The sequence below is a fragment of the Bidens hawaiensis genome, unplaced genomic scaffold, assembly GCF_021521415.1.
Source record: "Bidens hawaiensis isolate Kalapana, Puna unplaced genomic scaffold, B.hawaiensis_p1.1 tig00026501_1, whole genome shotgun sequence".
Classification (NCBI taxonomy): domain Eukaryota; kingdom Viridiplantae; phylum Streptophyta; class Magnoliopsida; order Asterales; family Asteraceae; genus Bidens; species Bidens hawaiensis.
In genome coordinates, this window is record NW_027494259.1 from 185,254 (window position 1) to 210,564 (window position 25,311).

General features: G+C 36.6%; 1 pseudogene; it reads left to right on the top strand.

Annotated features, from left to right (window-relative positions):
- Positions 1-3,957: 3,957 nt before the first annotated feature.
- LOC143573510 (putative polygalacturonase) lies at positions 3,958-11,855 on the top strand (annotated as a pseudogene).
- Positions 11,856-25,311: the final 13,456 nt, after the last annotated feature.

Sequence of the window (25,311 nt, forward strand, 5' to 3'; positions counted from 1 at the left end):
ACTATGAACGTACTCTTGGTAGACTGAGGTTAGTGATTGTAGATATGTATGTATGTATGGTAGCAAGTATGTATGTAGAACAGAAGGGTAACTAGTGAAGTATGGTTATGTATCTACAGATATGTATGTATGTGTATTTATTGTATGGCGTTCGATTAACTAGAACTCACTCAGCGTAGCTGACTTTTAGTATGCACGCAGGTGAGCTGATTATAGAGTTAGCATGAGGATGACACACGGCATGGATTGAACGGCTGGCATCTGAAGAAAGAAGTAAAGATGTTTTAAATATAAAGTTTTGTGTTATGGTATCAAAGAAAAAATTTAATGTTTTGTAGCAAATGATTGATGTTTTATATTCCGCGAAAAGTTTTAATAAACTCTGATTTGAAGAACTGTGTTTATGAGTAAATCCGACGCTAAAGTAGGGTCACCGGGTTCGGGGCCTTACAGTTTACCAATTCACTTGTGATGAATGGAAACAAGAGGTGTTGAGGAGGTACGGTGTGGTGAAGACGTTTGACGAAGGATACTTGTTGGAGGTGTTAAGAAAGTGCTCGAAATGGATTGAACTATGTGTGGAGGACATGGCCGATGGGGAAAAACGTACAAAAACTAGTGCGTCCGGCGCATACTCTCTTCGAGCGGGTCGGAGAATCAAATTGACTTCGACCTAAACTTGTCCGAATGTCATGTGAATTACCAAGGTTGTTGCCGCACTCCGGGTACGTGTCACACCCCAACCTACGGCGGAAATGCCGGGGCGTGAACTGATTGTCACAGATCTCAAGGTTACTATCATGCACATTATAAGTTTCAATATATATTAAATAAATTTCAAACGAAACAAATATTCATACAATATCCAAACAAAACAAAAGTGCATCAACAATCAAAAGTCATAAATAATATTGTCTCGTTAATATTTTCTTCTAGCATACATCCTTAAATGATCTTCTAATTACTTCACATCACACGGTTACCTGCATATGCGTTGAAAATAAAGTAGTTTTGTCAACACAAGGTTGAGTGAGCAATACACCAGTTTAAATGTTCATATACAAAATAAGTAATTGCAACAAGTCATATGAGAATAACAAAATAACCAAATGAGCAAATATAACTGAGATGTCGAGAAGCACAAAGCTATAACGACCGGCGTATGATCATACTATTATGAGATTATGTTGGACCTCTCCGAATGCGGTTCACGTAAAGCATATAAGCACATAAACAAGTTAGGTATATGTTGTTAACACATAAGACAATAGTTGCAGTTTTGTCTATAAGTATATATGAGAAATATATTTTACGCATATGTCCCCAAAAACGTGGAAAACGAGTAAAAAGAGGGGAATGTGGTACTCACCTCAAAGACGAACGAAGATGATTAAGAAAATGAGAATGCGGAAAAAGTCACACGCGAACGTTAAAGCCCATGAGAAAATGAGAGAAAATGGACTCGCCAAGTATAAGTTTTAATTACGATATTTAGTTAATCAATAAAAAAATTATATAATATTATATTTATATAAGGATGTATTATATAAACTATTTAGGAAAACATACTTAATAATTATTATTTGTAATTGTATAAACATATAAAATTGGTTTACTTGATTTTTATATATATTAAAACATTAGTATTTAATTTATAATATACTTTATATATATATATATAGAAATATATATATATATATATATATATATATATATATATAGAAATATACCTTTGTGTTAATACATGAACGAAAACGAAAGTTAAACGAGTATTACAAAATCGGTTTTTAATATAATAATTATTATTTAGTTATTATTATCATTGATCTAATTAATTAATTACTTAAAATATTAAATACATAAAACCCCAAAAAAACGGGGTGCAGGTAGAGTCGAGCCCGCGACCCCTGCCCCCATAGTCATATGTATTAACCAACAGGCCATAGGCGACGTGCGTTAGGAATCAATTTTCCTAAATAAATAAACAGAAGCTGAATCAAACATGTTTAATACATAAATCCTAAAAGTTTAAATTGATTCATCTGGTTACAATTAATCAAAACGAGTTTAGGGGTTTTGATCCTCATGTAAACGCTATCAATTTCACATATCTAATTACCTTTATTACTGATCGGACGAGGGTGAACGAAACAAAGCAGGGTCGGGTGATGTGGAGGTGATGAACGAGTAATTAAGGACCAAATGAATCCAATTAAATAAGGGGGGTATTGCCGGCGACTATACAAGGAACGAATCCATTCATTTAATTGAAATATAATCAACTATATCGTGTCCATCAAGAAATTAGGGTTGGCGTTTACCTAATAATGGAAGAACGGATCAAATTGATATTATTATCTCGTATAGTGTGTTGGTTAAGCCGCGTTTGATATATGTAAACGATTTCCAGATCACAACTTTGGTTACAAACGGATTTACTAGTCTAATTGGTGATTAATTTATTCGGGTACAAGAAAACCCACATAAACAAGGATATGGGTAAACGGATAATCCAGCTTGGAAATGGGTTATATCATAAAGTTACAATTTGGTCCTTGGAGTTTGAGGTTGGATATGTAAGAGACTAGAACTTATACTTTGGATTAAATGTGGAAAAACAATAAAGATTTATTATAAATAATTAAATATTAGTAAAATAATCAAACAAATTCGATAAACGCAAAATTTTTAATAATAACCCGAACATTGAACCGAGTCGGGTCAAAATATAAGTTCGAAAACCCGAGTTGTTACAGTAGGGATCGTGGAAAATAACGGTTGTTGATTACGACTATAAAAAAGAAATTAACGAATTGTCAAGTGGTCTTCTGTCGATTGGTGAAGCTCGACATAAAATAAACCATTTCACGAGTTTGGCTTTTCTAGCCAAAGACTTTAGCCACTTACCGCCATCTGACCAAGCGCTAATGGAGGAAGAAAAAGATCGTATTCGGAAGGAATTGATGACACAAAAATAAAAACGGTATTTATATGTATTTTTTATTTTCCTTTTTATTTATGTTTTAATGAAGTTTTTTAATTTATAATTGTTTGCATAACAAAAAAAAAAATCAATCAAGCCACCCTCTGGAGCTTGATCCTGGGGTTGATCTAGGGCCATGTCATCGCCTACGTGTTAGGTTTTGATTGGATCACTTGGGGCTCAACCGAGCCCCCATTACCCTTAGGGTCTGTTTGGTATGTGGTAATGGAATGAACGAGGGAATGGAATGGACAAAGGAATGAAATGAACAAAGAATGAAATGAATCATTAATATTCCATTGTCTTGTTTGGTTACCACATAAGAATGAAATGAATCATCACTTTATTATTATTCTTTTATTAAATTATAAACTATTCAATCACATTTTTTTTTGTCAATTAATAAAACGGTAATAAGATAATGTGATATAGTAATAAAAATATAATAGCAATTATAATTTAATAATATTTATACTATAATAAAATAATAATGATGATGATAAAATAACAATAATAATAATAATTTATATTATTATTATTATCGATGATTTTTCATTCCATTTCTAGAATGAATGAAAGAAAAACCATATTTTACTAAGAAATGAAAAATGTTATATATATATATAAGGAATTGCATTCCTTAAAATGATTTATTCTATTGATAAATGACAACCAAACATGTTTTATTTCATTCCTTTAGAATGATTTATTTTATTCCGTCTATCAATATTTCATACCAAACACTACTTTAGCCTTACCCGTGTACACGAGTCTCAAACTATGTATCTATTAATTCTATTGAAAAGACTAATATTAAACTATATAAATTTAAAACACTAAAAGTTATATAAGGAACCGTATCATTAAACATAATTTATAATATAAATATAATGGATATTAATTATTCGTTATAAGGAAAGCATTTATGTAAAAACAATTTATTTAATGTTATATATTTTATGGCGTTATAAAAGAAAGGTATTTAATATTTATTCTAACTTCTAAAACAATATATGAAGTGTGAACATATCGAGTTATGGTAATTTGATTGTTTACACAATTACACGAGATCATCACCATTTTTGCATGTAAAACTTTTCCTATAAATCCCTTGCATCTCGCACCTTTTGATCACAGGCAACACCATGGCACTAGATCAAAGATCCACATTTTCTACGGTATATATGTATCTCAACTCTTATTCAATTTTTGCTACGTTCTTTCTAATAACTCAAGCCATGTCATTTGCAGAATCTGATTTCAACTTTGTTGATGTTCGGATTGATATCCTCCTCCATCGTTGAATGCCGGAGGCTTCCATTGGACGGATCTGACGTAACTTACCCCGCTATCAACTACCGTAAGCACACGGCGTTTTTGACGGATTTCGGAGGCGTTGGAGATGGAGAAACGTCCAACACCGCGGTTTTTCAAGCCGCGGTTCAGAATCTCAGTCAGTTTGAAAACGACGGCGGAGCGCAGCTTATTGTACCGCCGGGGAAATGGCTCACTGGTAGCTTTAACCTCACTAGTCATTTCACTTTGTTCATCCAATTCGGTGCTGTTGTTCTCGCCTCTCAGGTATTTGATACGGCCAAATCCGTAGCAAACAGTTATTTTGCCAAGATTTTAGCTAAAAAAAGAGACGTTGCTGTTTTAACTGCAGATCAGTAATCGGATCTATTATTGTGGCAGAATGAAAGATTATCCGCTTAATCTGTAAAAGATGTATTACTTTAGCATAAAATTGTTAGATTCAATAATCGGATGTGGTATTTATCGCAGGAGGAAAGTGATTAGCTTATTGAACCATTGCCGTCGTATGGTTCGGGTAGAGATGGACCAGGAGGAAGGTTTGGCAGTCTGATAGGTGGATCACATCTAACTGATGTTATAATAACAGGTATTCTATTTTGTATATTGTTTACTTTAGTTCTTCATCACAACAACTAATTCACACATGAAATGATCATGTCATACAGAAACAAAATCCATTCCATAGAAAATTTACTGCAATTTTGTAAAAATATTAACTATTGTTTTATGATTATTGTTGTGGAAGGTGACAATGGCACGATTGACGGCCAGGGTTCGATTTGGTGGGACAAGTTTCATAAAAAGGAACTGAAGAACACAAGACCTTATCTGATTGAACCGATGCAGATTCAGATATCTAATCTCACTTTAATCAACTCGCCTTCATGGTTCGTTCATCCAGTTTATAGCAGGTTCGTCCATAATTCGTGTTCATCATAAAACTATCTATTTTGATTTTGATATCCTTTTATTCAGAATCTGATTAGTGGTCTTTATTTATTTCAGTGATATAATTATTCAAGATTTAACCATTCTCGCACCTGTTGATTCTCCTAATACAGATGGAATTAATCCAGGTTTGAATAAAATTCATTTGTTGCTAATTTGTATATAACTGTGTAGAGTTTTCTTACTATTTTGTGCTATTAGTAAATCAATTGTTTGTAGACTTGTAGTACTTTATATTTGTTGTTTGATTTCATATGTTATATGTTATGTTATTCGGATATTATACTTTATTGGGGTTAGGTTGTTTGTTTGTATATATGAAATAACATATAATGAATATATGAGTTTCGTTTTTTTGCATACTCTTGTAAAAAATGTAAAAATTCAAGATACTTTCATCGTTTCCGGAGATGACTGTGTAGCCGTGAAAAGCGGTTGGGATGAATACGGGATCAAATTTGGGATGCCTACCGAGCAAGTAATCATAAGGAGATTAACATGTATTTCACCCGATAGTGCAATGATTGCACTCGGAAGTGAAATGTCGGGTGGCATAAAAAACATTAGAGCCGAAGATATCACGGCTATAAATACTCAATCGGCGATCCGGATTAAAACGAGTCCTGGAAGAGGAGCATACATTACAGACATTTTCATGGACAAAATGAATCTACATACAATGAAGTATGTTTTTTGGTCCACGGGTGCATATGGGCAGCACCCGGACCCAGGGTTTGACCCAAAGGCACTTCCAATAGTTGACCGGATCAATTATAGGAATGTGGTGGCCGAAGATGTGTACATGGCGGGGAATTTGGGTGGGATTGAAGGTGATCCATTTACCGGATTTTGTTTATCAAACGTTACAATTGGGTTGAGTGAGAAACCAAAAAAGTTACAGTGGAACTGTACAGATGTTTCCGGTGTCTCAAGTAACGTGACACCGAAACCATGTAGCACTCTGGTGGATGAAGGCTTGACTAACTGTGAATATCCGTCGGAGCCGGTTCCAATAGATACAGTTCAAATGCAGACTTGTTCTTTTAGTAGCCAAAAGGTACTGATGTAACCTTGTATTTCTTCTAATCTAAAATAGAACATGGAAATTTTGGCTTTTGACAATCTTACATCTACAAGCGGCATAATTGTTATATCTTGTACCTGCTATAGTAAGTAACTTGACTAGTAATGACAATGAGATTCCTTATGTCATTTGATGTATTTACAATAAACAATCGTTAACGTCGACAATCATTGCCTACAAATACAAGTGGACCGACACTTCACTAATCACATTAACCCAAAACACTTGCTCTCATGTGGTCATGAGACTAACGGTATTCTTTGCTCTTAGGGGGTGTTTGGATGAGCTTATAATTTTGCTTTTTTGTTTTTTGAAAATGAAAAACAACTTTTGAAAAGCTCTATTTTGAAGCTTTACAAAACACCTTTTGCTTTTCAACAAACAAATAGCAAATAAACAAGTTTTAGAACATCACCCAACCCCCCCCCCCCCTTAATTATTTAATGTCTTAAAACAATCTCTCTGTGTGTTCGTTTACAGGAAAATTCTAAACTTTCAAGTTTCGCCAAAATTTGAGTATTCAAAATTGAAAGCGTACGGATAAATTAAGTTCAAAAATAACGTATTAATATTGATTGACCTGTGTTTCACATAAATAAAAATTGTTAAATTTGGTCGAGAAACTGTCAACACCATACTCGGGACTCAAGATGATGGAAACCATGACCAAAAGTCAGGAAAATCTTCTATAAGCCTTGTAACTCCATACGAATTTATGTCCATTCGAATTAAAGTTATGTCCAATTTTAAGTTGAATCGTGTTCTAGTCCAGGCAAATCTTCTCAATCACGCATCAGAAGTTCATCAATCCTCTTCGATGGCACAAAACATAGCTACAGCATTTTAAGGCATCCGATAGTATATTAAGTGTTCCCATTTCTTTAGTCTAAGTTCAAACATGATCTCAAAGATGTAGAAAGACACACTTGTGTTTGTTCATAACTTGTCTTAAATAGTCGAGTTCAAGCATGCATCATGAGTATCATTGAATATGTAATTTCATCTCGGTTCACTTACACTTGAGGTGAAAATTTGTACACATTTACTTACGTTACTTAAGACACCGGAAAAGTCAGGCTCTGCCCCTTGGACCCCGCTTGAATGACCATACGTTATTCATATACGTTTGGCTTTGTACTAACGACACTGAATACACATCCATTTTCATTTATCCATTCTTAATAATGGATAGACATTTTAGTTAATTGTTTTGCATAGTCATATATGCTTGTATTTGCACTCAACATGTGAATTTTAATTTTACATCAAATTATACATAGTACAAACTTATGTTTACTCACCAACTATTAGTAGTTGACAGATATTTTCATGCATGCTACAGGTACACTTAGATGATTTTTATTCCAGTGAAGACCACGTAGTATATACCAATTGAATATTTCAACATAACAAGACTTTATATTATAATGTTCATGTCATTACTTTATAACAAGTTTGATGTACATGTGTTATGATATAAATAAACATAAATAAATATTTGTCACTATAATAGTGTTACGAGCTTATAAGAAATCTTCAACGTATCGCCCCGGCGTATAATCTGCCCGAGGTCGGGGTGTTACAGGAATGGTTTAGTGAGGACGTCAGCAATCTGATCGTGTGTAGAGATGAAATGAACTGCAAGCTTCTTTGAGAAATTTTTTCTCTCACAAAGTGAAAATAAACTTCTACATACTTTGTACGTGCGTGAAATACGGGGTTAGCTGATAGATAAGTAGCCCTAAATTATCACACCACAATATGGGAACCTGGAGTTCATGCAAAAATTGTTTCAAAGCCATGTGACTTCAGCAACGGTATCCACTAGGGCCTTGTACTCAGATTCGGTTGAGTACCGAGAGATAGTCCCCAGTTTCCGATCATACCAGGAAACAACATTGGAATCAAGATATATTGCAAATCCCCCGGTTGATCGACGATCATCAGGGCAACCAGCCTAGTCAGCAACTGAAAATGAACGCAAGGAGTGATGGGTAGCATCAGTGTAGGCATGTAAGAGTGAACCATACTTGTGTTGGATAGGAAGACCATAATTCGATGTTTCATTGAGATAGCGTAGGATACATTTAACCACGGACCACTAGTTTTCAGTCAGAGATTGCATGAACTGGCAGACCTTGTTGACTGCAGAGGTAATATACATGCGTGACAGAGTAACATGTTGAAGAGATCCCACCATTTGACGATATTTAATTGGGTTGTTGAACAAGGAACTACCACCAAGAGCTAAATTGGTTGTAATGGTGATGGGAGAGGGCACCGACTTGAAATTAGATAGGCCCGCCCGTTCAAGGTGGTCCTTAATATACAGCTGTTGAAAGAGCAGTATGTCAGTCCCTTTGGGGGTAATTTCAATGCCAAGAAAATAGTGAGGCTGGCCATATCTTGAACATAAAAGAAGGACTAAGGTTGGTCACAACCTGTTCGATAGCCCTTGAGGAGTTACCTTTTAATATTGTTGAAAACACAGACGAGCTTCAGTCGATTTATTTCATTATGACAATTGAACCAGTGATCTAGTTATGTGATATACGTTTATGATTTATAGAACTTAATAATATTAATAGAAGTGTTGGGAGGATAATTTGACAAAGTAACAACACACCAGAAATAACTTTAAGAACACTTAAATTAAACTTAGGCATAACAGCCTATGTATAGAAGACAAATGTCATTCGTTACACATCCCGTAACGAATGGCCTTCATTCGTCTTCACTACATAAGTTACCAAAACGGTATAGCGAATGACTCATTCCCTATATCCCATTCGTCAACATTCCATGACGAATTGATACAATAAATAACGACTAGGGTCCATTTGTTAAACATCCTTAATGAATGGACATATAACTATAACGATTAAGGTTCATTCGTTAAACATTCTTAACGAATGAACTATAATTAACAACGAATGGTCTCATTCGTTAAACATCCTTAACGAATGAGCCATAATATAACGTATGAGACTTAATTACATAAATGCCTTTTACATTAAAATAATAATAAATTACAAACACTATTACAAACCCTCGAGATGACAAAACTGTGCACCAACAAACACCCCCTCGTCTTGAGCTCTTTGTCTTTACTTTAGTTGAATCGTTTAGACTTCCAATCCGCACAACTATGAACCCCAAATGCGTGGCATACACGAACGACACATTAGAATTGCATAGCTCGATCATGGTCTTCACATTTTTCACACAAAATATCGTCCTTGAACAGAACATCGTTGTTGGTCTCTGATAAATTAACAAGCCACATTGGATCTATGACTCGTATAAAATTAGTCTTTAGCCCTTCACCCAACACGAGGACTACCTCGCAGGTCTTTTTGTCGTAGTACCATCGATTATACGATAGATGAAGATCTTGCGGAAAGGTCTTCACCAGTACTCGCTTCATAGTCTTCAGCGGCTTAATCTTAAGAACAAGTTTCCTCTAACCTGTACGAGGGTCAATCTCATCAATATATTTTCGGGTTGGAACTTGTGGTTTAAGGAACTTAAACCCGTGGTTGACCTCTGATATAATGCTAAATGTTTATGTTTCCCGTGTATATTTTATTTAATATTTTAATAGTTTTTGTTCGTTTTTAGTCGAGATTTGTATACTACTAACATTTTTATGTTTCGTATTTCCGGGATTTGATCGTGATTAAAAAGGGCGAAAAACGAGCCGAAACGGAGATCCGGAACGCGCCAGGAAGGTGCCAAAACAGAGAACCGGTCAGACCGGGCCGGTCTGACCGGCCCCCTTGGTAGAGCACGTCGCGCCGCGCGACCGGGGAGGCCAAAGCCCATCGCGCGGCGCCTAGGGACTGCTGGGCAAGGTTTAATTCGTTTTTGCTTCTAGTTGGGCCTTGTTTTGGGTATTTAAACACCTTTAACTTAAACCTAAACATAACCTGAAGCCACCATTCGAATTTTAGAGTTCTTGGAGCTATCTTTCGAGTTTCGTGGTGATTTTGAAGGTAAGAAGAAAGCCGATGAAGACTTAAACGTTCACGTTTGAAGTTTTACGGGTTTTATCATCCTTGATTCGTCGTTCTTTAGATTTTCACCATGTTTTCAGTATTACTTGTTTTGTTTGATTTAGACTATATGATGCTAGGCTAAATTCCATAAACTACCTAGGTCGTGATGAACCTTAGTTCGGTTTAATTTTTGTTTGGATATCGTTTCGTTATGGATGTTATGTTCTAAGTAAACTCTTAAGTTTGGTTTAATTGATGCGTATGATTGCTTGGTTTTGTTTACTTGAATTTATTGTTTCACATTGCTCTTGTTGATTGTTTCTTAGGATATGGTTTTGTTAGGTCATTTACTATGTGTTCTTGACTAGTTTGTGATTAATATCGATTAAAATCATAGAAACAATAAAATCAATTAAACAGATAAAAGTAAGCTGCTAGTCTAAAAAGTTGTAATGTGATAGGCTATTGATAGATCTTTGCTTGTTGGGATTGCTAGATTTAGTTCTTCGTAAGGAGTCCGTCCAGGTTTGATTGTCAGCTTAGTCTATTAAGTTAATTGAGTCTGCTTTGCTATCTTTGAATTCTGCGCTGTAAGGTAGCTTTTCGTCATAAAAGATACTTAGACATAAGCTATTAAATAACTGTAAGGAAGTTTAATTAATAATCTGGTGAGTCTTAAAACTTGTTAGAAATCCATATGCGTCTTCTTGAAGTTCAAGGGTCCTGTTCGGGTTTCCTATCAATGGTCTATTTTATGATCCCAGTTCCATAACTTGAGTTTTCCATTTAATTAATAACCGTAACTTTGGGAATTCTAGCCTGGGTAGTTATCTTTATCATCTGAATTAATCCAAGTTTTCTTAATTGTTTTCTTTAGTTGAATTAATTAGGTTAAGTTTTTATATTAAATTAATTAATTAAGTAGTAATGATTATGTTTTATTATTACTATAATATTTAGGGTTAGGGTTTTATATTTTATTAATTAGTTTATTATTAGTTTAATTAAAGTAATCTAATCATTAGTTAATTATTAAGTTTTAATTATTAGTATTAAATTCCCCCTCAAATATTATTAATAAATAGTCGTGTCTAGTAGTTTAGTCTTGTTTGCCAATTTCGTAATTTAAAGAGTCTCGTGGGTTCGATATCCGGACTTACTTAGCTGTACTAGAGTCGATCGGTTCACTTGCCGGTTAGTAGTTTAAGGGTCTAGAGTATTACTTAGTGTCTAGATTAGTATAATTTTAGTTATTTATTATTTGACTACTTTAGCACATCAAGTTTTTGGCGCCGTTGCTGGGGACTCTTAGCGATTGCGTTATTTTCTTTAATTGGACTTATTTGCTACATACGTGCTATTTGTTTTATTTTCGTTTGAGTTGTAGGAGTCTAATTAAGTTTTAGTTTTTATTTTTTAGTATACTTACTTAGTGTGTTGCGTTTTTCAGGTTTATGCCACGTCTTCGTTTGCAAGGACCACCGCTGGAAAACCTGAAATTTTCTCCGTTGAAGACCGAGGCTAGCTCGTCAGCAGAGAAGCAACTGTCAGAAGCCAGTTCTATACCAAAGTCTTCCCCAACCAGTTCCCCACTTCAAAGTCCTACAATTCAAGTTCAAATGGCTGACAATAGAACAATTGCTGCTCAAGCTTTCGACGGCTTAACCGGAAACCAGTCATGCATCGTTGTCCCCGAGATCGACAACCCCAACTCGTGGCAGATTCAGTCATACGTCATGAACAACATCGTTCAAATTAATCAGTTTCATGGGAACGATGACGAGGATGCACCGGCTCACATTAACCGACTTTACCGCGTTTTGAAAACTTTTAATTTGCAAGGTGCTACTGAAGATGCTATTTTCTTACATCTTTTTCCTTTTTCACTTGCAGGTAAAGCAGCTCTTTGGCTCGATACTCAGCCACCTAGCACGTTCACCACTTGGGAAACACTACGTTCTGCATTCATCAAGAGATACTTCCCACCGGCTAAAGCGGCTATTCTTCGTGATCAGATTCACTCGTTTCACATGGAGCGAGATGAACAATATTGCCATGCTTAGGAGCGTTTTCAGAATTTGCTTGCCCGTTGTTCATAAAATGGTCTTACACCATGGGCTCTCATGGGAAATTTTACAACGAGCTGACATATGAAACACAAGTTCGTTTTGACACTGCTGCTGGAGGTAACTTAATGGCAAGGAAAAATGTCACCGAATGTAACGAGATGTTTGAAAGCTTCGCTCAATCAGACCTCGCCAAAGGGCCACGACGCGGGAATTCCACTCTCGTTAGCAGTACATCCTCATCTTTTCGAGGTGTACACCAGGTTAATCTGGATATTACTGTGGCTTCTGCTTTGGAATCATTAACCCGAGAGGTGAAGGAACTTAACACTAAGGTGGACAAGTGTGAGTTTTGTAGAGGTGGACATGGCGCTTTGGAGTGCCCGGTGATGAATCAGCAGGTCGATAATATTGGTGGTCAGAATAGGTTTCCAAACAACAACTTCAACAACAATCAGAATTGGAACACCTACAAGAACCCAAATCAGAATAACTCCAACTGGCGTCCGTCAGGCGCACCATCCGGCTATCAAAATTCCTACAATCCAGGACAAGGTCAGTACAATAATAATAATAATAACAATGGTACTAATGTTCAAACTAATGTGCAGGATTCTAATGGAGGAATGGGACGTCTAGAGGAGATGATGAAGCAAATCTTGGAGAGAGATCAAATTACACAGAAAATTTTAGCCGAACACGGTATGCTCTTAAAGAATCAACAATCTTCTTTGCTTGACCTTCAAAGGTCCATTGGTGATATTGCTCGTCGTCTCGAAGAAAGGCCTCAAGGACAGTTTTCGGGTTCTACTCAGACAAATCCGGCCGCTTAACTGAAAGCAATTAATACTCGTAGCGGAAGGGTTTTGGGTCCCGAGGTTGTTAAAGAAAGGGTTGGAGTTGAAGAAGAGGAAGTGATGGATGAAGAAATTGAGATGGAGGCTCCGGGTAAGTCACAAGTTAAAACACCAAGTATTGAGCCACAAGTTGAGAAAAAGCCGGTTGAATTCCGACCACCACCCGAAATTAATATTGTCCATGTTCCTTATCCCGCTCGTCTCAAGAATCAAAAATACACGAGGGAATATGAGCATTTTCTTGATATGTTTCGACTGTTAAAGATTAATCTTTCGTTTGTTGAAGCCCTCCAACACATGCCAAAGTATGCAAAATTTTTAAATGATTTACTTAAGAGAAAAGATCGGCTGGGAGAGGTTTCGTCTATTCCGCTTAGCGAGGATTGTTCGACGGTAGTGTTGAACCGGGTCCCGTAAAAGTTATTAGATCCGGGTGTGTTTACAATCCCGTGTACGTTCGGTAGTGATATGACGAGTCAAGCGTTGGTGGATTTGGGTGCGAGTATTAATCTTCTGCCGTATTCGTTGTTTGAGAAGTTGGAGTTGAGTGAGCTTACACTGGCTCGTATGTTGTTGTCGTTGGCGGATCGTTCGGTTAAGTATCCGCAAGGTATTATTGAAAATTTGTTAGTAAAAGTTGACAAGTTTGTATTTCCGATTGATTTTGTAGTACTTGACATGGAGGCCGACGAGAAGGTCCCCATTATTCTCGGTCGGCCGTTTTTGTGAACGGCTAAAGCTCTTATTGATGTGTATGAGAGGCGGATCACACTTCGGGTTGGTGATGAGAATGTTACGTATGATATTGCAAAGTCGATGAAGCACTCGGGTGATAATGATGATGTTAGTGGTCCATGCCATTCGGTATATTTTCTTAATTCTTTTATTCCGGGTTTTGATAAGTGTCTTGATTATATTTGTGGAACCGATTTGGTTGGGATGGATATGGATGACGGGTTGACGGAAATTATGGAGGATGGTGAGGAAGACATGGTAAATGACGTTTCTTGTTCAGCGGAGACCATGGAGGTTAGTGAGATTATTTGTGAAAAAGAGGCAGAAAAACCCGCTCCGTTGGAATTAAAGGTTCTTCTGTCACATTTAGAGTATGCGTATCTTGAAGAGGGCTCGGATTTGCCCGTTATTCTTTCTTCTAAGTTGAGTGAGGAAGAAAAGTCAAAGTTGACAGAAGTGTTAAAGATGAATAAAGGGGCAATTACACGGAGACTTTCAGATATTCAAGGTATTAGCCCCGCTTATTGTACCCACCGGATTTTTATGGAAGATGAGTATAAACCGGTGGTTCAACCCCAAAGGCGTTTAAATCCAAATATGTAAGAAGTTGTCAAGAAAGAGGTGCTTAAGTTGTTGGATGCCTGGGTGATTTATCCTATTTCGGATTCTCCATGGGTAAGTCCAACTCAAGTTGTTCCAAAGAAAGGGGGGATGACGGTTGTCATGAATAAGAAGAATGAACTCATCCCTTCGCGTACGGTTACCGGTTGGAGGGTTTGTATTAATTGTTAGAGGTTGAATGATGCTACTCGCAAAAACCACTTGCCGTTGCCGTTTATTGATCAAATGTTGGAGCGTCTCGCAGGTCAGCAATTTTATTGTTTTCTTGATGGTTTTTCACGTAATTTTCAGATTCCAATCGCACCGGAAGACCAAGAGAAGACGACTTCTACATGTCCGTATGGTACATATGCGTATCGTCGCATGCCGGTGTAATGCTGGCTACCTTTCAGCGTTGTATGGTGGCAATTTTTTAGGATATGATAGAGACGTCCATGGAGGTTTTTATGGATGATTTTTCGGTGTACGGTAATTCTTTCGATCATTGTTTGGGTAATATTGAGAAAATGTTGAAGAGGTGTATCAAGACGAAGTTGTTGTTGAATTGGGAAAAGTGTCAATTTATGTTGACGGAAGGGATAGTTTTGAGTCATAAAATTTCAAGAGATGGTATAGAGGTGGATCGAGCGAAGATTGACACGATTAGTAGGCTTCCTCCACCGAAAAATGTCAAAGCTTTAAGAAGTTTTCTCGGTCATGCGGGTTTCTACCGGCGGTTTATTAAAAACCTTTCGAAGATCACCCACCCGATGATCCGATTATTAGAGAAATATGTCCCTTTTGTGTTCGATGAAGAGTGTTTGAAGGCGTTCAAGTTTCTGAAAGATCAACTCGTAAGTGCTCCTATTCTCGTGTCACCAGATTGGAATTTACCTTTTGGGCTCATGTGTCATGTGAGCGATTATGCGGTTGTAGCGGTTTTGCGGCAAAGGCGTGAGAAACATTTTCACCCTATTTATTATGCGAGCAAGATTTTGAATGACGCCCAAGAGAACTACACCACCACCGAAAAGGAACTTTTAGCCATTGTGTTTGCATTTCACAAGTTCCGGTCTTATCTCGTACTTTCTAAGAGCACCGTTTTTACCGATCATGCATCTTTGCGTTTTCTCTTTCACAAGAAAGACGCGAAGCCCAGTCTCATACGGTGGATTCTTTTTCTTTCCGAGTTTGATATAGAGATTAAAGACAAGAAGGGGCCGGAGAATGTTGCGGCCGATCATCTTTCCCGTTTAGAGGATCCGAAGAGAGAAGATATTCGTGAGGAAGAGATTGGTGATAGATTACTGCATGAGTCAATTGATTTTGTTACGGCAGAAAAGCAAGGTTTGCCATGGTTCACCGATTTTGCTAATTTTTTATCTACGGGTCTTGTATTGAAAGGGATGACTACTCAACAAAAGAAGAAGTTTTTCCGGGATGTTACTCGGTATGTTTGGGATGATCCTTTTCTTTTCAAGATTGGTGGTGACCGGATTCTTAGAAGATGTGTATCGAAAGAAGAAGGGTTGAATATTCTAAAGCATGTTCATGAAGGTTTAACGGGTGGTCATCATGGAGCGCATGCCACGGCTCAAAAGGTATTTGATAGTGGTTTTTATTGGCCATCGGTTGTAAAAGATGCGGTGGAATTTGTTAAAACGTGTGATACTTGTCAACGCACTGGAAATATTTCATCGAAGAACGAGATGCCTCAAAACCCCATGCAAACTCTTGAAATTTTTGATGTTTGGGGCATCGACTTTATGGGACCGCTTCCCGTTTCCGGTGGTCACAAGTACATTTTAGTGGTGATGGATTATGTTTCCAAGTGGGTTGAAGCCCAAGCATTGGCCACGAATGATGCTCGAGTTGTTGTGAAGTTTTTAAAGAAGTTGTTTACTCGTTTCGGAACTCCACGGGCGATTATTAGTGATCGAGGTACACATTTTTGTAATTACGTCATGGAGAAAGCATTAGCTCGTTATAGAGTTACTCATCGCACCTCTACCGCTTACCATCCTCAAACGAATGGTCAAGTCGAGAATGCTAATAGAGGGGTGAAGTGAATTTTGGAGAAGACGGTGGGGATAAGTCGGAAAGATTGGTCGGAGAAGTTGGATGATGCGCTATGGGCATTCAGAATCGCGCACAAGACACCGTTGGGTACTGCACCGTTTATGTTAGTTTACGGTAAAGCATGTCATCTTCCCGTTGAGTTGGAGCATCGAGCGTTTTGGGCATTGAAGACGGTAAATGTTGATCTTACTGAGGCCGCTAGAAAGAGGTATTTTCAAATTCATGAGTTAGAGGAGCTTCGTGATGAAAGTGTTGCACGATCGACTTTTAAACGGACGTAAAGACTTCAAAAGAGGTGATAAAGTATTGTTATTTAATTCTCGTTTGAAGTTATTTGCAAGTAAGTTGAGATCCTAGTGGATGGGACCGTATTTGGTGAAGGAAGTATTCCCATATGCAGCGGTGGAGTTGGAGAATCCGGACAATGGAACTTCGTGGAAAGTAAATGGCCATCGTCTAAAGCATTATCTTGGAGGGCCGGAGGATTCAACCGAGGTGGAGGAAACTCCCCTCGATCCATCAAACTAAATCATCGAAACGGGTTCTTGTGTGAAAACTCAAGTGTAGAGTTTGTATAATTTATTTACTTTATTTTATTTTCTTTGAGTCCCTAACTTTCGTTTTTGTAGTTTTGTTGCGTCGTCGAGTCGTTTCAAGGAATCATCACCAACATAACGAGAAGGTTTTACAAGGATTTGAAAGATGCCAGGTAATATTTGCAGGTAAAATTAACATAAAATAGACATAAGAATGAGTTGGTAATTTTCTAAAATCTTTTCTAAAGCAAAATAGCTCTAAAAAACGTAGTAACTTTCGGTCAAAAGTGCCCGTCGCACGCGTTATTTACCCACCGCACGACGCGGAGCACAACCCAAACACAGAGAAGGCGTCGCGCCCCGCGGCTGCCCAAATCCATCCCGGTCGCGTGATGCGGCCGGCCTGTAGGTATAATTCCGAATTTTTTTTGATTCTTTTAACCATATTATACCATTTTTCATCAAAATTTTCAAAATTCCTCTTCCCCTTTGAAACCCTAGCCGCGACCTTCATTAAATCCACCATAATCAACCAAATTTTTCACCAATTCTCACCAAATTAAACCTTCTAATCACTTTTCTATCACCCTAACACCATAATCCACCATCAATTTTAACCTAAAACTCACTAAATCTCTCACTTGCACACACTTTATTTCCTAACTTTAGCAAGTTCATCCGAGTTTTACACTTCTGCAAGGTATGATTTCTTGTATTTTTTGTAATCCTTGTACATTCTAATGTTAGTTTTAGCTTAGGTTTTGCTAAATTTGTTGTTAGGATTTGTTCAAGTAAGTTGTTAAGGTTCGTTGTTGGGTGCGGTTTGGTAAGGGCTGGCAGTTTCGTTGAGATTTTTGGGTGCGGATGGTTGGGTTGGTATATGTTGAAACTTTATTTTTCGCGGTCGCGGTTGGGTTGGTTTGGGATTTAAACGAGTGTATCTAGCGTTGGAATTTGGTTTGAGATGTTGAACTTTGATGTTTTAGTAGTTAAAAACGAGCCGGAAAACACTTGTTTTGCAATATATATTTTACCAAATGTGTGGTTTTTCGCTCGTTTTTGACTCAATTTTGCGGGTTATTGGCACTTGGGTTTAATTGGAACAATTAAAGTTCCGGGAGGAGGTGATGTTTGTTGAGTCGGTATGAAGGTTTTCGGGTTTATAAACTAGTAAAAGTCTATAAAAGTTGGTTATCCGTTAGCTTTTAAGTTAAAAATTAAACCACTCGCATTTATTCAATTTTCATTTAAACGAGTCGGTTTGAATTATTTTGTAACCCGGACTTCCAAATTTATTTTATTTTCAGTTTTTATATTAAATTAAAAAAAAAATTCAAAAATCCGAAAATTAAAAAATATTTTTTTTTATTCTTTTTATTTTATTTACTTACTCCCATGTTTATTTGTTTGTTTAAATGTGTTTAGATGTCAAAAGAAGCGAGAAAGCGAAAACGAGTACCGGCCGCGCGACCGAGAGGCGAGCCGGAACCGGTTATCTTCATGGAGCGAGGGCTCGGATGATTGAGTACCAACCCAGACCTATTGTGTATAGAAGAGCTCCAACCCTTATGAAAAGTTCATTGCTCAAATTCGGGGTAGATTCGCATGAATATGGTCAAGTATGTAAGTTAATAAATTCGGATCTTCTCACTTTCAAGACCACAGATTGGGATTTAGTGGATTTGGTTGGTAAAAGGAGGCGTATTGAAGAGTTATTGGGCCCGAAATTTTTGGCCATGTTGAATTTAAACGAACCGCAATACCACGAGTTGCCATTAGTGTTTTTGAGCACGTTTCAATAAAAAGATGGTAATTTTGCTCAAACGAATGTGGTGTTGTTTTCTTTGGGAAGGAAGTTGTATAATATGATTATCGCACAATGTAACAACTCTGGTTTTTGTATATATATAAATTTTATATTAAACTCCCGACTCGGTTCGATGTTCGGGTTTCTTATTTAAATATTTCGTTTATCGAGAAGATTAATTACTAATATATTATTATTATAAAATATAATTATGACTTTATTTATATTACAATTTTAACCAAAACTTAAACTTTTATCTTATATTATACCCACCTTCATACTCCAGGGTCCCTTTTGTAACTTTTGTTATAACCCATTTATCAAACCGGGTTATCAAGACCCGTACCCAAATCCAAACCCAAATCATTAACCCGATCACGACCTAGAATACTTGGACCTCAATTCTCGAAATCAATATGGAAATCAAATAATGTATTTTGTTAATCTTTCCTATTATGGCAAACGACACTATGAATTGAGAAATTAGATTATATATCATAGGTATTGCTAATTTCATACGAGCCGGTCGTAACCTAAACGTGTTATACAAGATAGGTATCGTAACAATGCAATTAAAATCATTCACATCATTTACAGAAGCCAGCGATCAAAACCTCTATAATCGATTTAATTGAAACAGCCTTCAAGTGCCTGTTCTTGATCACCTTTGGCCGACGCTGCTCTTGCCTAAATAACCCTCGTTTAATCATCAATACAAGTAATGAATTATACTATCTTACTCGTCGTTCATCCCTCATCAATAACCCTAAGGTTTATCGATCAAAAAACAATCAGATTAACCAATTAAATTTCTAGGGTTCTTATTGTATTTTCGGGTTTGTCTGTTCTTGAAGTAAGTTAACAAAGAAATTTACTAAGGACTTCTTCTAGCAAGGTTCAACTTCGAGCGAGCTACAGTGTTACCAGCACACTTTGGTTTGTTCAATAAGTTATTAACTAATAAAGAGTTGAAGGGATTTCTGAAGAACAAGTCTGATCGTAGGATCATATCGAGCAAAGTTTGCTATGGTTAAAAGGATTGAAGTCTGCTAGGTGAATATTTTATAAGGAAAATAATCTATGTAAAGTCTACCCGGAGAACTGTTCCCCAGCACATTCTGCTTACCAGGTCTGCTCGATGACGACAAAAGCTGCAAAGTTTACCTGAAGACATGTTTTACACTTGGAATCTTTCTGTAATATGTTTTTATGGTTATGTATCTTTCATTAGGGTTTACAGAAGGAATGACAACTTTCAGGTGGCAGGCCTATAAATAGAATAATTTAGGGCACGCCTCAAAAAGAGACCAGGAGACGGCTTTTCAGACAACTTTATGGACACCTGATTTATTCCTGAAATAGTGTGTCGCGATTGTCTTTATTACGTACGGATAAAATATTCCATTCTGAAACCCTGATTGATTTTCATTTGTATTACTGATTCTATAAATGGAAATCTTTTGAGTTACAGTCTGTGTTTGTTACATTTATCTCTATTAAGCAACATTTAATGTGTTAGTGATCCCGCCAATAATACATAATTGTTCTTACCCTAAATAGCAAGTCGTTAACCTTATTGTCAACACTTAACCGTGTGGGTTGCGACATTGATTGTGTGAGTGATTTAGTGATATACTCGGGACCAAAATTAGTCTTCATTATACCACATACGTCTGAATGCACCAAGTCACGTATACTTTCTTTTCTGTAAGGCGGATGACTATGAAAGAAACTCTATTTTGCTTACCATTTATAAAAGTAGAACACTTCTTCAAATGAATATCTTTCCCTCTAGACTTACTGCAGTGCTTTGCTCTATTACTCGGACCTATACTATGGCTTCCCCCTACTTTCGGTAACCAAGGCATCTGAATGTGAAGAGGAACCTTGTGACTTTCGACTCATCTCTTCGTTTATAATACTACCTTTAGCCAATTCCATGTTAATATTACCGTTTGTTGCGGAGTTGGACAATGATGTCCAAAAAGTCTCCAAAGAATCCGGTAACATACCAAGAAGCCATAAACCTTGTATCTCGTCTTTAAACTTAATATCTATACCTGCAAGCTGATTAATAACACCCTGAAAACATTCAAATGATTAGTAACAGGAGTTCCATCACGGTATTTCAAGTTTATCAACTGTTTAATCAAGAACAACTTATTGTTCCCGGTCTTCAGAGCCATACAGCTCTTCAAGCTTGGTCTACAGAGTACGAGCATGACTCTCCCCACTAATATGGTTCAAAACATTATCATCAACCCGTTTCCGAATATACCCACAAACCTTCCAATGCAAAATATTTCACTCTTCAACAGTTTTATCTTTAGGTTTATGGGTACTAAAAACAGTCAAATAATAATCCTTCACATAAAGAAGGTCTTCCATTTTGCCTTTCCAAACATGATAATTAGAACCATTCAAATTCACCATCCTACCTGTGTTAGCTTCTATCATTCAAGCAAGCCTTAACCCAAGAACAAGAACCTGGCTCTGATACCACTATGTTGGAAAAAACGACCACCTAGCCACGAATGGTAAACAAAAAGTGCGGAATTAATCTTCGTTTGGCTAAATTTTTTCCCGGCCCGAATGAACCAATGAGGATGCAAACAAATAGGGTAATTTAAAAATAAAAAGAGACACAAAAATTTTAGCGTGAAAAACCTCTCAAGGCGAGAGTAAAAACCACAGGACTACCAGAGCCGCTTCAAATTCACTATCACCAATAATAGCAATACAAAAGTCTTCTCTAGGTGAAACTAGAGGCATACACAAATCATCATATACTTGGTAAAAACTAACATCAAGTATATGGAATAAATCAAAGAATAAGAGGTAACACCAACGAGAAAATACCCGATCTATAGGACGTCTCTTATCTCTTCACAAAACACCAAAATAATAAAGCACCCAAGAAAAAAATACTTCTCTTCGTAATCTTTGTTGTGTCTACAGAAGAAGAGAACCAACAAAAGATGCCCTCACAATTCTTTTGTATTTCTGCAGTTGGCTGAGGAGGAATAATAATAATTCCACAAGTCCAAAACTTATATATGTATGTATGCCGGCTGAATTTGTGTGCCCAAGAAAGCCCATGTGGGCCTAAACCCAAAAAACCGACTCTCCTTATTTGTGTTCTTCTGTGAACAAATAAAAAATATTAATATATATATATATATTTCTCTTTTCCATTTATTACCTTATAATAATAATAACAATAATAATTACAATAATAATAACACCCATGCAATATATAATTATTGGGTTTTCTCATTGGCAAAAAGTACCCCAACACATGATACACCAGAAAAAGTAATCAAACTTTGTCTAAAGATTTACTGAATTTTTTTTAAGTTTAGTTGTTTCGAGGTCTTCAAACAAATCATGTCGCCTGTGATAAGCATCATGATGAAAATATTATCAAATTATAATAATATGGTGAATATCAAACTACAATGATATTCATTGTTAACTAAACGACTTTTTGGGATAGGAATATATTATTAAGCAGGGATTGAAGAAGGATAAACGACTTTTTGGAGAAATTGGTTGAGCTAATTTTGAAAATAGTAAAATATTAAATTAAAGTTTTAATTAGTTTTAGTCAAAATTATGTAGTTTTGATAGGTTTATCGTGCAAGCTTATACGGTTAACAATACCATATTCACTTTCCCCTATTAATATATCATATTTTAATTTGTATTAGTTATGAATAAATAAAATTATACAATAATTATAATAGAAAAAGAAGACTTGCACTTGAAAATTTCAACGCATGTTTTTTCAACAAGCTAAACGATATTTTTGATACCCACGTTTATGTTGATACCTGACAAATATCCAATTGGTATTATTTACAAATGAATATACGATTGAGATTATCAATACTTAAATCTAGCCCATTTTCATACATACCCATAATATAAAAATGTTTATTTGATGATGGCACTTTCTTCGTACCCTAAAATTTACAATATCTATCTATTCTAATAAAAGACTACATACTTTTGTCACTTGTTAATCTCATAGCCCTCCTAACCTTTTATTCACTTATTTCAATATATGACCCTTATCTTTTAAGTCATTTCAATATATGAGATTCAAGTTTGATTCTATTATATGTAAATCTTATTTGATTTATTCATTAACATTAATAGTGAAATAAGGAAATAAGGAAATATTAAAATTGAGGTTGCAGGTTTGTTAGAATAAAATTTTAAAGTCACAAGTAATTGCATATTAAAGCAAATAAAAGGTGCATCATTATTGAATAATTTGGATTTGTATGGTAAACTACAAATTGTTTTTTAAACTGGGATTCGAGCAACAATGTGTAATTTGAACTCAAGAAAATGTGTATTTTCTTAATTTTCTCCAAACGTTTTATATAAATATTTCAAATGTACAAGGGAGTTTTTACTTATTTGTAACATATTTGTGTAATCTTAGTTATGTAATCATTGTAATTTTAATGAAAATTGTAACCGTATAAAATATATGATCATTTTGTTAACTATATTTCACTTAATGGTTAAAGTATCAAACTTTTAACAATTAGGGTAGGGGTAATGGGGCGCGGATAAGGGGGGTGATCCAAGTGGCTGCAAACATGGCTCGCAAACACCACTACACTGTTCATATGATCAGGGTCGCGGACGAGGGGGGTGGCCGGGACCGCGGGGTGAAAAACTAGCCGTTGGCTAGTTATGTTTAAAAAAATAGCCGTTGGGCTATTATTAAATGTAAAAAAAAACTTTTTTTTATTACAAACCCACTATAAATAACTACCCCATTTTATAACAACAACATACCATTCTCACTACATTTCTCTTTAATAATTTAAAAATCTCTCAAGTAGCTCAAATTAAAAGCCATGTCGGGCTGGGGTTACGGTAATATCAACATCAACGACACTCAATTTCCCGAGGGATTGAACTATATGGACGACGAATAGTTTCAAGCGTTCATGGATATGTCACTATCCGATTATTCGGTCCCGGAAACACAACCGGAGCCGGAACCTGAGAAGCCGGCAAAACGATCCCACAAAAAGGGGATGAAAACCGGAGAAGCGGATGATCCTTCGGCACCGGCTAAGAGGAAGTCTACTCCGTGGTCTAAAGAAGAGAAACTTGCGTTGGCAAAAGCTTGGATTGAAATATCCCAAGATCGGAATGCGGGTAAATTATTTCGCGAATTTAATTGTTTAATATATCTTTTAAGTTTTGTGTGTACTTATTAAATTTTTTGTTCTTTATTTCGTAGCCGACTTTCAAAGAGCTCGAGTTTTTTGGGCCAGGTTTCGGGAATGTTTTTATGATCAAGTGGGGATTAGGGCTCGTACCAAAAATATGATATCGGGTCGGTAGACCGATACTCGTATATATGTAGGATTGTTTACCAACATACATAACTGCAATGCTAACCGAATGCGGTCGAGTGGGTCCGATGATCTCAAGGTTTACCAATTCACTTGTGATGAATGGAAACAAGAGGTGTTGAGGAGGTACGGTGTGGTGAAGACGTTTGACGAAGGCTACTTGTTGGAGGTGTTAAGAAAGTGCTCGAAATGGATTGAACTATGTGTGGAGGACATGGCCGATGGGGAAAAACGTACAAAAACTAGTGCGTCCGGCGCATACTCTCTTCGAGCGGGTCGGAGAATCAAATTGACTTCGACCTAAACTTGTCCGAATGTCATGTGAATTACCAAGGTTGTTGCCGCACTCCGGGTACGTGTCACACCCCAACCTACGGCAGAAATGCCTGGGCGTGAACTGATTGTCACAGATCTCAAGGTTACTATCATGCACATTATAAGTTTCAATATATATTAAATAAATTTGGTATGGGTCGGGCTAGTGTTGGGTAATGGATGTGGGTTACGGACTTGGATTAGGGAGATGGGTTAAATGAGAATGGGCCTTAGGTCCATGGGAATTAAGGGATATAAATATCCCCTAAACCCAAAATATCTTTCATTCCATTTGTTTTCTAAACACCCCAAACACACACACCACCAACTTCGCCGGCGGCCGGGAAGAGAGAAAACCGAGATCCGAGAGAGAGAGAGAGAGAGAGAGAGAGATTAGTTGTGCCTAACAAGTTAAACAAGATCCAAACAAGCTCAAAAAGGTATGATTCTTGATCTTTGAAGTTTAAAGATCCAAGCTTTTTAGTGTTTAAACGACCGAAAACGGTTGGGGAACGTAGTGGGTAATGTTGAACCATAATAAGGGTGTTAAAATCGCCCAAAATGCTGGTCAGAAACTAAAACAGCGGCTGATCTGGGCAACT